The sequence below is a fragment of the Poecilia latipinna genome, unplaced genomic scaffold, assembly GCF_001443285.1.
Source record: "Poecilia latipinna isolate Pla-1442-1.1 unplaced genomic scaffold, P_latipinna-1.0 Scaffold889, whole genome shotgun sequence".
NCBI classification, from domain to species: Eukaryota; Metazoa; Chordata; class Actinopteri; order Cyprinodontiformes; family Poeciliidae; genus Poecilia; species Poecilia latipinna.
This window is the reverse complement of record NW_015113505.1, coordinates 290,515-303,775: the sequence shown is the minus strand read 5'-3', so window position 1 is coordinate 303,775 and position 13,261 is coordinate 290,515.

The following is a 13,261-nucleotide window of genomic DNA, read 5'->3' as shown; positions in this document are numbered from 1 at the left end:
TCACAATAATCTTCCAACAATACTATTGGCTCCATTGCTGAAAATAAAAGATCCATTCATGGTGGCATCCATTCTTACGATTTTTTTTTTCCACAACGTTCTTTGCAATCATGCCGTTTACTATACATCAGTATTTGTAAAAAACAATTGTACCCATCAAGATGATGTAAACAGAAACAAAACAAAATCCTGAACACAGAGAGAAATGCAAAGGGGCTTCAGGTGCGACCAAAGCATTCAGTGCTTTATACGATTCAATAGTTTGAAATGCCTTTTTTTTTATCAGTCTTTAATTGTCCAAATATAATACTTGACCTCAGTGTAAAAGTAGAAAAGCTTGGCTTCCTTTCAGAGTATTTGCTACAATGAATGTGATATTTTGCCAAAATGGGTATGAGATTTATAAGGTACTCAGAATTATGTATGTGTTTTCCATAGAAGCCAAGCAATACATTCTTCCACAAAGCACAAAGTGTGCTTCAATTTTATTGTGAAAGGGTGAAATAGTTTCTGCCAAAACAAATTAACAAATGGACAATACCAAAACAGGTGGAGAACCGTTTCAGGCCAGGTATCACAAAAATTATAGTTAATATCAAATTCTTTCTTGAATCTGGATTTATACATCTTAACTTGATAAATTTTATGTTTAATTTTGTAGGATATTTTTCTTTCTTAAATCCTGTTAGAAATCAAATATCTGTTCAGTAGAAGCCAGGCCCTTTCCGTGATATCCCATCAATAAAACTTGTTGTTCCAATGCGTAACAGCTGTTCGTGTCGTAATGTCCTTCTGAAACAGGACTCGTATAAGTTTACTCGCCAGATAATCAAATTTTCCAAATAATTATATCTGCTAGGGATGGGTAGGTAAGAGAATCAATCCTTTTATTTCCTTTAAAAAGGGTATATACGCCAAGAAATTGTTCATAGGTGAGCAGTAGGCCTTCACTGTCGTATAACTGGTCAACTCACACTGTGCTACGTATAAAACAGTATACTAGAAATAGGGATTTGTGTTTGTGTAAGATTTCTCTGTTGTTGCGACTTATATAGTTGTGAGGAGAGAAAATGTTTGTATGTGAGGCAAACAATTTTTAGGCTGATATTTTTAGAGGGACTGAGAAAAAGGTCAATCCCACTAACGTTGGAGAGGATAACATTCCAAACTGGGTTTTTGAAAAATGTGTTTTATCCAAGTGATTTTTACCAGTACAAGTGGTAAAGACCACTTGAAACGTTCATAGCAGGTTTCTTCAGAGAGTGTGTTCTGTTTCTCCATACAAACTTAAAGAACATTTCATCAATTATTTCTAATTGATGAAATGCAACTAAACTGGAGATGTAGAGGCAAACCTGCAGATATACCTACTGCCTTAGCAAATAAAATATTTTCTTTCAAAGATAAATCTCGTGATTTAATGTATTTTTGGTTTTGAGTATGACCACATCTGGTTTTGACCTTTTGTTAGCAAAACGCTTTTTAACAGCCATAAGGTCACATTTGTTAATATTGAGGGATAAACCAGATGCCCTCAAGAACTCCTGAGAAAAAGAGTGCTTAATTTTCTAGTTGTCAAAATTAGCTTATTACCAAGAAGATGGATGTCAGCTAAACATGTTAAAAGCAGCTCTGTTTTTAACATGACATGCCATAAGTTGTGCCACTATCAAGAAGAGGTTTGGAGTAGCATTAAAGCCCTGTTTTATTCCCCTGGAGAGATTAAATCTGGGGGTAGCATCCATTATTACTTATGTAAACACTGTGCTCCTGTGTGACGTCAACGTTCTTCTTCAGTGGGACCTTTTGGGGTCGTAAGCCGTTCGCACAGAAGCCCGACTGCGGTCGCGTCATTCAGTAGCATGAACAACCTCACTAGAAAGCAAAAACCCAGACTGGAGCATGAAAACCTGCCGCTGTGTGAACATCGCCTAACAAACCTCTGAGAGCTTTTGCAGAACAGCCCATTTGGATTTTTACTGCGACTAAATAACACACACCTGCACTGTATTCACTGATTATGTGACTTTTTAAGGCAATTGGTTAAACTGGATTTGTTCGGGGTAAAAAAAATGTTAAGGATGTGGATTACAAATGCACACATCACACATGGAAAGGGACTTAAAACTCGGAAAGTGGCGGACTAACTACTGTAGCCTTTGGGTGAACAGCCAGACTAATCCGGTTTAAACTGGTTTTTCTTCTCGTGCAGTTTTATTGTTGCATTACTGCCCCCTGATGGCCAATAGAGGTATCGCTGTGCTAATTCACTTAACTAAATTTTGTTGTGTTCACACAAAATAAAATTATTTCGTTAGGTTAAAATGTGACTAAACCATGTTATCCTTAATATAATGAATTAATTAAACACAACAAGCAGATTTTTTATATGTTAACTTGAAATAAAATATTAGCATAATGTGAACAACTGCCTTGTTTCACTTCTTTGGGGGCAGTAAACATTTGTGAGAACCATTTACTTTCCACTTCATAAATATCCACAATTCTGTTTTGGACTTTCACAAAAAACTGACTAAAATACACTGAAGTTTAGGTCAATGTATATTTAATTATGTTCATAACAGAATCCTAGTGCTTCTCGTTTGTGATGAAGAGGAGGTGATTCAAACCCATCATAGGTTTTCTAATTTAGAAGTTATGTGATAAGAATATGGTGTCTTGGAAAGTGTGTCAGTCCTCTTTTCATTTAATAATTTTCCATAAAAGGAAAACTATGATAGTGGATACTTTTCACCTCTTACTGAAGTATTTATATTGTCCTTATTTCTGCTTGTTTAAGGTTGATAGCCATCAATTAGTGTGTTGATGGTGGACTTAATCTGCCATAATTATTCATGCTCCTATTTCTCATTAAGTGTCATTAAGTCTCGTTTTTATCTTAAATTGATGTATCTTTTACTGTAATATTGATGCAGAGCAATCTGTGACATTTTAAGACAGTTGAGTTTAGTTCGAAATGCCTCTAATCAGTTATTATTACAGTCATTCAATCCTATGTGGGTTTAAAAAAAATATGATCAGATTGATCATTGAGGGGTAAAAACGTCCTCCTTGTACTTCTCTTTGTACCTTAAGCTCATCTTTAAATCTTTAAATTTGAAGTTAAACATCAAACAGCAGTGGAAAATGTTTTCTTGTTCTTTTTTGTTGATTATAACAACCTTATTGGTCGCATTATTATTTGGGAATGCTTGGTACTGTGCTAAACTGTTACAGAGGTTATTTAAAAAAAAGATTTCTCAAAACACCGTTTTTAGACGTTTATTCAATGAAACTATAGGATTTTGCAGTACAACATCTGTCCTGATGACACAACTTAAATATTGCATGTCATCACTTGGCCATTCACTCACTGGGTGTCTCCAAAACATCCAATACTAGATGGGTCAGAATTTCCTACAGTATAATGGAGAAAAACAGAAGTCATTGTTTCTGGCCCCAAAAAATTTGAGGTAAGAAATAAAAACTCAACCAGAATTAATAAAGTTAAAAACCACCAAATAGGCAAATGATGTAATTAAAATGAGTCTATATTGCACTGAATGATCTTGTGACTGAATCCGTTTCAGAGTTGTTGGACAGGTAAGAACCATGCAGGTCCCTCAGGCCATCAAACCCTTCACTCACTGTTCCAGAACCAGAACTAATCATGTTTAGTTTCTGCGCCCCTCTAGAACAACTCAGAGAAGTGCAGAAAGGCAGAACTGATAACATTACATTTTACTGCAGCATTCCCATGAAACCCAAAGATTATTTTATTAGGTCATTTTTATCATGCCATAGCTATTTATTTATTTCAAATATACAGTTTTATCCTTTCTTTTTATGTGATGCCTAAATTCCAGTCACACAAGGGTAAAAAAATAGAGAAATAAGATTTAGAGACTGTACAGAAAGGACAAATTTACAACGTAGAAAAGTTACTGTGCAGTTAGTAATAAATGGCACACTCAGATTAACAGTAATCAGCAGCTGAGCAGGTTAATTTAGAGAATATCAAAGTTTCCCAAATGAGTCTTTAACTATCTATCCATTTTCTTTACACCCTTGTCCCTTAGTGAGGTCAGCAGGGTCGCTGGTGCCTATCTCCAGCTAACGTCCCGGACGAGAGGTGGGGTTCACCCTGGACAAGTCGCCAGTCTGTCACAGGATAACACAGAGACAGACAGGACAAACAACCATGCACACACATACTCACACCTAGGGGCAATTTGGAGAGGCCAATTAACATGACAGTCATGTTTTTGGACTATGGGAGGAAACCGGACTACCTGGAGAAAACCCACGCATGGACAGGGAGAACATGCAAACTCCACGAGACTAGGGCCAGGAATTGAACCCAGAACCTTCTTGCTGCAAGGCAACAGCTCTACCAACTGTGCCACTGTCCAGCCCCAGAAGAAACTAGGATTGATTTATTTATTTTGCCACAAAATCTACAGAAGGGTGAAATAAATTATGGATATGTTAAAAAGCGCCACAGTCCCTCTAATGCTGTGGGTTTGTTTGTCTCCCAAAGGTCTTTACAATAAATCATCAGCCAACTGTACTTAGTGATGAGTATCTGGCTGATAAAAAGTGAAACATGAACATAAACTCTTTCTTGTGGTTGTGAACTTGGATAAGATCCTTCAGTGATGAACAGTGAACTTGAGGTTTTGAACAATCAGAAGCACCATTTTGAGTTTAATTATTTTTTGGGATTAAACTTTCTTTAAGCGCGTTATCTTAAAATATGACGAATGTGCTTGTATCCAAAACTCATGATTTTATTTCCCCAGACCTGACACCCAGTAGAAAAACAAAGTTCAGATGCAGATTTCTGCAAAGTAGCTTCTGGATCCTGAGCCCAACTTTGACTTGGTGTGAGAACCCACTGACTTGACCGGCTGCTTCATCAGTCCAGCTATTGATTTATGTTTCCACACAAAGTGAAATATGCCACTTAGCACTTATCGCATGGGAACTCCCTTCTCTTGGGCTTCAAGTTATTCCCAGCACTTTTGTTATGGTGACATCAGGAAGTTGTGTTAAGGAAGTGTGTTAGGGTGCCTTTCGGAAATGAGGGCCACAGTACTTAATTAAATCATGAGAAGTGATCTTTGACGAGCTGCAACAATAGAAAGCTTTTATACAAATGCAACTTTGATCTGTTAATGCAGGAAGTATTTGAAGTGTTGTCACTCTTTGACTTTGTGTCTGACTTTTAAGTGAGTGAGATGCACATTTTTGTCTTTTTTCATTAGTTTTTCCCGTGTCCTTGGTACCACAGCATGTTGTTAGCGTCTCACTCTTTCGTTGTGGTATCTTAAGCATTTCTCTTTAGCTGGACACCATCTGGCCTGATGAAAAGTTGTTTCATCAGCTTATAATGCCCATGAATAATACTGTCTACAGCTTCTCTTTTAGTGTCACATTGCTGAACTTCTCTGTCCCAGAGTCCCAAAGCCAGCCTGAGAACCTCTCTGATAAGACAGATATCAAATATTATTAAAAGACGAAGACATCGCTGTTCTTTCCCAGTCAACACTGCCTCGTACTGCCAGCACATATATTGTTTTTTTACTCTTTTCTCAGACAGAAAAGAGGCAATGGGAAATTATGTTCTGTTTAGATTGTTTATTGCGGCACCAATTCATAACAAATGTTACACCGAGGGACTTTATTACACCAAACACATTTAGTCGAAGCTCAAATATATAAGTTATATTTGGAGCAAATTCAACTGAAATTAATTTCATGTCAGTGTAACTCAATCCCTCCCCAAGTCAAATTCAGACAAAGTTCATATGAAGATGACTGTAGTTTAAGTGGTAGCTGTACAATGTGATTGTTCACCATGAGAATCCGTCAGATTTCTAAATGTTTTTGTAAACATGGCCTAAACGTGCCATTTTCTACAAACTGAATGAAAATCGCAGTTTGAATTTCCCTGCAGCCAAGTAACACAACCCTCAGTGCTCTGGATGTTCTGTGACTTTTGGATGCACAAATGGTGTACGGTTGGTCGACTGACACAGCGTTTTTAGTTTTACAAAATAAAAATAAAAAACCTGCACCCACTGGAAGGAAACAGCCACACCCCAGAGGAACACTGTCATTCTATTGGCTGAAACGGTTGCTAGGAGACGACACTCTACCCAAGAGAGAGCAGAAAAAATCGCAAACCAGGAAGAGACGTTTGTGAATGCGAGTTTGATTGCTGCTCACATACATTTTAGTGGAGAAAATGTAAGCGCAAAAAACAAAGATTTGAGGGAGAACAGAGAATATTTGAAAGTTTTGAGACATAAGACATGAATTCCTGCTTTCAATTGAAAATTTAATCTCTTGGATTTTGACAGTAAAATGCCCCCATGTAACTGCAAATAATGTTCAAAATGAAAGCTAAACAACCAAATTCAGAAATTGTGTCCACTGTAATAGATACTTTATGAATAATTATTGCCCCATGAATAAAAACAATAAGAGACATTTACGAAATACATTTCTACTATCAAATTACCCAGGGAAGGATTGGGTATGTTCACAATTCCTTTGTGGCATTTCAGAGGCAGGATGTGTGCAGATTTTGAGGATCCACTGTAACCTTAATGGTGGTTTTAATTTAAGCACCATTTCAGTTTGCCAAGTTGGAAAACATTGATCATTTTTGAGAGAGAGGCTCAACTTTAACTTAACCTTGGCAAAGATCAAATCCACCTGGCTTCCTGGAGCAAGAGGGAAACCAGAACCTTTTTGGTGTATTTGCTCTGTAAGTGACAGAGGTGAAAGTCTCATGGTTTGGGGAAGCTCTGCTGCTGCAGGACTTGGCCAGCTCCCCATCATAGACTCCAACGTTGATTTGACCATGAATCAGAGTGTGCTTAAGGAAAACGTGAGCTCATTTAAAGCTGAAGCTGGACGCTGCAACATAAACAAATGGAAACTGGTTGGACAAGTCAAAGACGAGTTGATCTCATTGAGGGGCGACTTCAATCAGGACAAAAATGCAAGAAACACTTAAAAACTCGCAGCTGAGAGTGAAGGGCGAGGTAATTTTTTACCAGACTGACGTCTCAGACAAATGGGGTCAGATTAGCCATTAGGGAGTAAAGTGGTCAAACCTTTTCCAAACACTTTTTTCTATTGGTGTCTATTGTTCAATTGGTAAAGCCAGATCTTTTTTTTTCTGTTTAATTGTAATTAAATGAAGAAGGTTTTTTTTCTTTAATTCCTACCATGAAACGTTAAAATGATTAACTCTTGTATTTGATGTTGTGAGTTTGTGATAGGGCATTGCTCCTGTTAAGATAATTGAGTGAACCCATTAAAGCAGAGGCTCACCGACAAATCTGTGCTTTATTTCACACTATATGTAACCAAATCCATAGCCTGGCTCAAACTGCACGCCGAGCTCAGACCTGCATTATGAAATTTATTATCATTACCGAAGTCTAAGTAAAAATGATTTATAAGGACTTGGATGTTTTGCTTGAGTGCCTCCACTGCACAGTGCTCCTAAGGTTTGATTTCTGTGCCAAACATGAGTCACCCTGCTTCCTGGTCTGGCCCTCACCGAGCTCATCAGTTTTCCCCGGGTTCCCGGGCTCGGATCTGAGGTTCACTGGAACCTGCTTCATGTTCGGAGCAACGCTCGCTAGCAGAGCAACCACATCTGGATCGTGGTCTGGTCGTGCATCACCCTTTGGAGGCAGGCCAATGCTCATGTCTGTGTATAATGGTGACACCACAAGCCAGGATGGTTTTTGCTCCGCTGTGTAAAAAGATAAAGACAAAGGAGCTTCAATTGTGGTCAGACCACTGTGGTTTATGTTCGGCATGCCTTTTGATAATACTAATAGAGTAAATGCACCTCAGAGCTGTGTTTAGTGTCAGCGTCAGTGAGGGTATTTGGCACAACACGGCACCTCTGCTGGAACAAACCAGAATTGCTCTGTGATTATTGCATGATGATGGTATCGAGGCTGATCCAATGCAGCACCCCACACCGAGATGTAAACACTTACCCTCTGCACAAAGGTTCTTTGTACAAGTAGTAGCACATATGCACGCTGTTAAAAACGGTGAGTTTCCTCATGATGCAAGAAATATACAAGAAAACACCGGCTCTTGTATCAATGTGCTGGTTGTTTAAATCCGAGGTCAGTAGAGAGCCAAATCAGTTCATGTTTCAGCGCATGGAACTGATTTATTATATATGACATGATGTCCATATGGTGTGAATAAGTGTTACAAGAGTGAGCTCAGACCAGAGTATGTTTCATTTACATACATTCACAGCATAATTAGTTGTTGTAGCAATGCCTTGTTTGTAACTTTCACACGCAACGTTGCCTTCACTTTGACTGGTTTGCTTCAGCAATGTGGATGAGTTTGAGGGCCGACTGAGCATTAAATAAAATGACAATTTTTTACTTAATAGTGAATTAGCAAACCTTGTTTTATTGCAATATTTAAATTGAAACCGAAGGCACAGAACATGAGCTACTTTTTGGTCAATTCAGGCAATATTAATCAGAGGGAAGCGACGGCGATGTCCTGTTATTTTTACTGAAACCACAAAGAAGAAAAAACCTTGTAAAAGCTCCTGGGAGGTCAGTTTGACCCGCTGGGACGTCACACTTGAGAGGGAGTCCCTTTGGGACTGTGGGAGAGTTGAAGACATTATTTTTTGTTCCTTAAAATCTGCTTCCCCCCCCAACCATTCAGGTCAGTGTTGGATATGATTTTAAATATTCTTCAACAGCTTGTAAGCGTAAGGATTTACGTTTTTGTGTTGTTTTGTGGTAAATGTAGTTCCTGTGTTGTACCCGTTTACCCCTCGACTGTTTCCAGCTGTCCTTCGTTTCCCTCTGTGTATTTAACTCCACCTGTGTCACCTGCTCCCTGTCGGATCCTTGTCACGTGTCGTTTTGTTGCGTCACTGCAGTCGCGTCTTGTCTCCTCGTGTTTTGGTTCCAGTTGCTACCATTGTCTGAGCTCCTTGTGTTTTTGCTCACCTGTGCTGCCTAGATTTCTGTTCACCTTTGAGTTTCTTCACTGAGCCATGATTTTTGACAATAAGTCTCTCAAAAGCCTGAAAAAGGGGTTTTAGAACAGTAGTAGAATCTCTTTCTGCTAACATGATGTAGCTCTTAGATTACGCAGTCTGGCTCTGGTTGGTGCTTCATTGTGTCTTCACCCCCTGCAGGTTTCCAGGTTTCTCTCCTTACATTTTGCATATGTGCTCAGTGCCATTAGTAACCCATTTCTGTGACCAAATCAAAGTGGGTAAGCTCTTGATATTAAAAAACCTATGCCTAAACAGACCATCACTGCCTACCAGAGGCTGACTGACCTTTGACCTAAAGAATCCCTGTTGCAGCACAACCAACTATTGCTCAAGCAGGAAAGACAGACTTGGATAAAAGCTGCACTGCCCACATCTGACCCAATTTAACCGTTTTGTCCTGAACCTTGTTTTCACTTTTCCACATGGTTTAATGTCCCCAGACTTGTAATTTCAGGCTACAACCAAACAAAATCTTGCGACCAGGAGGGGGGTTTACAGCTTCACCTCCTGCTGTTTGATATCTTTCATAATATAAAGTCTGTTGCTGGAGCAAATATTATGTAAACATAACTCTGCAGCTGAATTGTCCTCATGATTACAGTTGAACTGGGGAAACTTGGCACAAAGTTTTATGGTAAAGATGCTCATAAATCAGTGGTTTGGTGGTGTTCAAACATTTCAGCTTCTGATCCACAAAAGACGGCTAAAAAGCCAATTAAACAAGGATTAAAAATGCGCCATAAATCCTGATTTTTAAGATCTGCGGAACGTCCTTTTTCTCCTGCAGCCGTCAAGTTGAAATTCTGCTGAGCAATTAATTAAACATTTATTTGGCATCCAGAAAATCCCCCATTTGATGTTTCTTGACCCAAAGTGGTGTCCTAACCTCTAACTGGAAACCACTGCTGTAACTATGGTTACGACTGGAATTTACTGAACTCCAGTGGGATGAGTTCAAATGTGAAAGGAAAATCTGTTTGCTCCTGGAGAATAAAGCTGTCTTATCTTCTCCAAAAACTAAAATCCAAAGTAATTATTTTGTAAATCCATCATCTTTACGAGTTTATTTACAATACTTTTAGTGTAACCTTTTAGTGACCTTTCACCGATGACAGAAATCCAACTCAACGTCAATCAGCTGTTATTATCCAATAAAGTATGTTGGATTTGGAGTAAAAAATATTAAAAACAGAAAAATGATACTGACAATAAGCCAAGAAATTCAATACCTAAAACACTGCATTGTTCACATTCTGGTTTAAAAACAAAATGCTGGGTACAGTCAGTTTAAAGAAAGTCTTACAGTTTCATCACATAAATTATCTTTAAATGGGCTTTTTCAGATGTTAAAATGATCCTTAATGGTGCACAAAACCCCAGATTCACAATCTCCACAGTTAATGCAGCTTCTTCTTCAAAACCCGCTTCCTTTAATTTCCCTTTTATCTACTGTTAAGCTTTGTTCCTTTTTATTTAAATAGAAAATAAGAACTGTTAATTCATATACTTTTTTCTCTAAGTCTGTCACACAAAGGAAGAGCATGTGTGACAAGTACTACACATGTTACTGATTAGTACTGATCCGTAAGAATGTTCTATAAATTAGCATATGACTGAAAAGCCCATATATTTCAGGAACCTTATCACTAATTGAAGAACATTATTAAACACAGATGAGTATTTGAAAGCCTTCAGTTCTGTTAGTTATGATTATTTCCCATATTGGAAACGTGATGTTTAAAATCAGATTATTACATCAGATCAATAAAACAACTATTTCTAACTATTTCTAAAAACAGGAATGTGGACTTTTGGAAACGTTTGAAAACTGCTCAAATGTTATTTTCAAAAGGTATTTTCAATCTGATAAACGAACCTCATCTGAATGAGTATTCTGATTTATTCAACATGACAGTAAGTGTCATTTTCTTGCCGACGTCATGTTGTAGCTGTCTGTTTTAATTCAAGAAGCACAATGAAGAACGGGATCAAACTAATTAAAATTTGTTCTTTTCTTTTTAAAAAAACATTATTGCTGCAACGTAATTACATGAATATGGACCCTAAATGTTATACGGAGCAAGCAGTTATTTGTTTTATTAATTACAGTTTGTTCTATGCGACCTCTCTCTGAGCCTTCCCCAAAGTCCATGTTCTTTGCTTTCTTGGCAAAAACACCATGTAGCTGAGCCCAGAGGATAAAACCCAGACATTAGCTAAAATAGACATTATGGCTTGCAAATAGATTGAGGAAAACACTGCTCCCATCCAGAATACACTTCTGCTTCCCAAGCAGACCGGTCAGCTGGGGCTTTTGGTCCTAAATCAAATATGGAAAGACTAGTACCATGCATAATACAGCATTAGGTCAATCTCCTCCTGATGTTTGGATTGTAATTAATGATTTACTTTAATCATAGAGTCGAGAGGCTTTCAAATATTTACACGGTATTTGCTTTTGTTTTAAATTTTTGAGTTTTTCTCCTTATATTGTGTTTTCCCCTCCTCCCCCCCCTTTCTCTCCATGTAATGGAAGACTTTAGAGCAGAAAACAGATGATTTCACTTGTTTGAATCGGCATCCCAGGGTGGAGGATCTCGGCAAGCTTATTAGCAATTAAAACTTATGGTCCGAGTTTGATGAAGTTTGAGGAAATGCATGCGCAATGAGGTCTTGCTCGGTGTTGTTTTTATTTTTTTTGTTTTGTTTTGTTTTTTTGCTTTTCCTTACATCACCAAAATGATTTGGTTTTCAGGCGTAGGATTTCTCAAGGTGCATCGATAAAGATAAAGTGTATCTCAAATTCATTCTGCAACAGAGGCCTGGCATGATCCGTGTTTCTGTGTATTTATTTTTAAGGGTTTTCTGTGTTCAGTTTCTGTCCTGTGTCTTCCCCCGTTGATTGCTTCCCAGGTGTGTCTAGTTACCTGATTACCCTCCCTGTGTATTTAAACCCACCTGTTGTCTTTGTCTCTTGTCGGGTCTTTGTCTATGATAGTTTGTCTGCCGGCACAGTTGAACTGTTAAGTCCTGTGTCGGCATTAGCTCGTCACGTCAGACTTTAATTCAGTTGCTACCGGTGCTGAGCCTCTGAGTTTCCGCTCTGCTGTGCTGCCTGAGATATGGACTGTTTTTGAGCTACACTCTTCATTAAATTCATCATTTTCTTCTACAACCTGGGTCTCTGCATCTCTCCCCCCCCCCCCCCCCAACCCCTCCACATGACGAGGCCGGAAAAAAAAAAACGGAGCAGATTTCTGAAAAATTTGGCCTCATCATTCACATGAAAACACGCTCTGCATTTATTCCAAACAAACCTTTAACAGCTGACGTTGTCAACATGCCTGAGCTAACTTCAATGAAACAAACATGAGGTAATGCGGACATTAATGCGGCGAACGTCACCGGTATGAAGGATGCTGTGTGTCTTGGAAAGCAGAACCCATTAGGCCGCATGCAACAGTCTGGTCCGTCAGGTCTGTGTCTGAGAGAGTAATGACTTTGGCTGCGGCTCTCGCCAATAAAAAGGACCTCTCTTCAACCTTCTCTGAGTTGAAATCCTAAATATGTGCCTCCAGGGAGAGCGGCCCGATGGACACTGACAGGTCTGTCAGCGGCGACGTGTCAGCGACGGTTTTCACCGTGCAAGTCATTGGTGCCTTTCACAGGCGCTCACGTTCATACTGTATTTGGTCAACTTGGGACTCGCATTTTTACACTCCAGCCTAATAGGTTGAGATAATACGGTTATTTTCCCTTTGCCAATTCAAACCACAAGACAGAGTGGGGTGCGTATGATGTCTTTGTAGAGTTTCTCCTCACTTTGTGTCTTTGTGATCCCAGAGTAAATCACAAATCATCCTCAGTGTTTCCTCGTTTACTCAAAGCAGGCGTTCTTGTTGGTTTTCATCTTCATCTCGGGATCTGGGTTAGAGTCTGTGCTGTTTGGTTAGTGAGTGGACTGCAGCTGGATTAAAATGATCCAACTTATGCCAAGTGAACTATTAGCTAAGGAATGTTAAGAATTGATTCTGTGATTGTTGTCAAAGGTTCTATGTTACACGGTTTACTGGAAGGGCACTGAAACATGTTACGACCAAAATTATCAACAAGTCTTATCAAAACAGAGTCAAGTAGGTAGCGTTTGCTTAGCATCTCACTAAACCCCGCCACACGTGTGTGTTT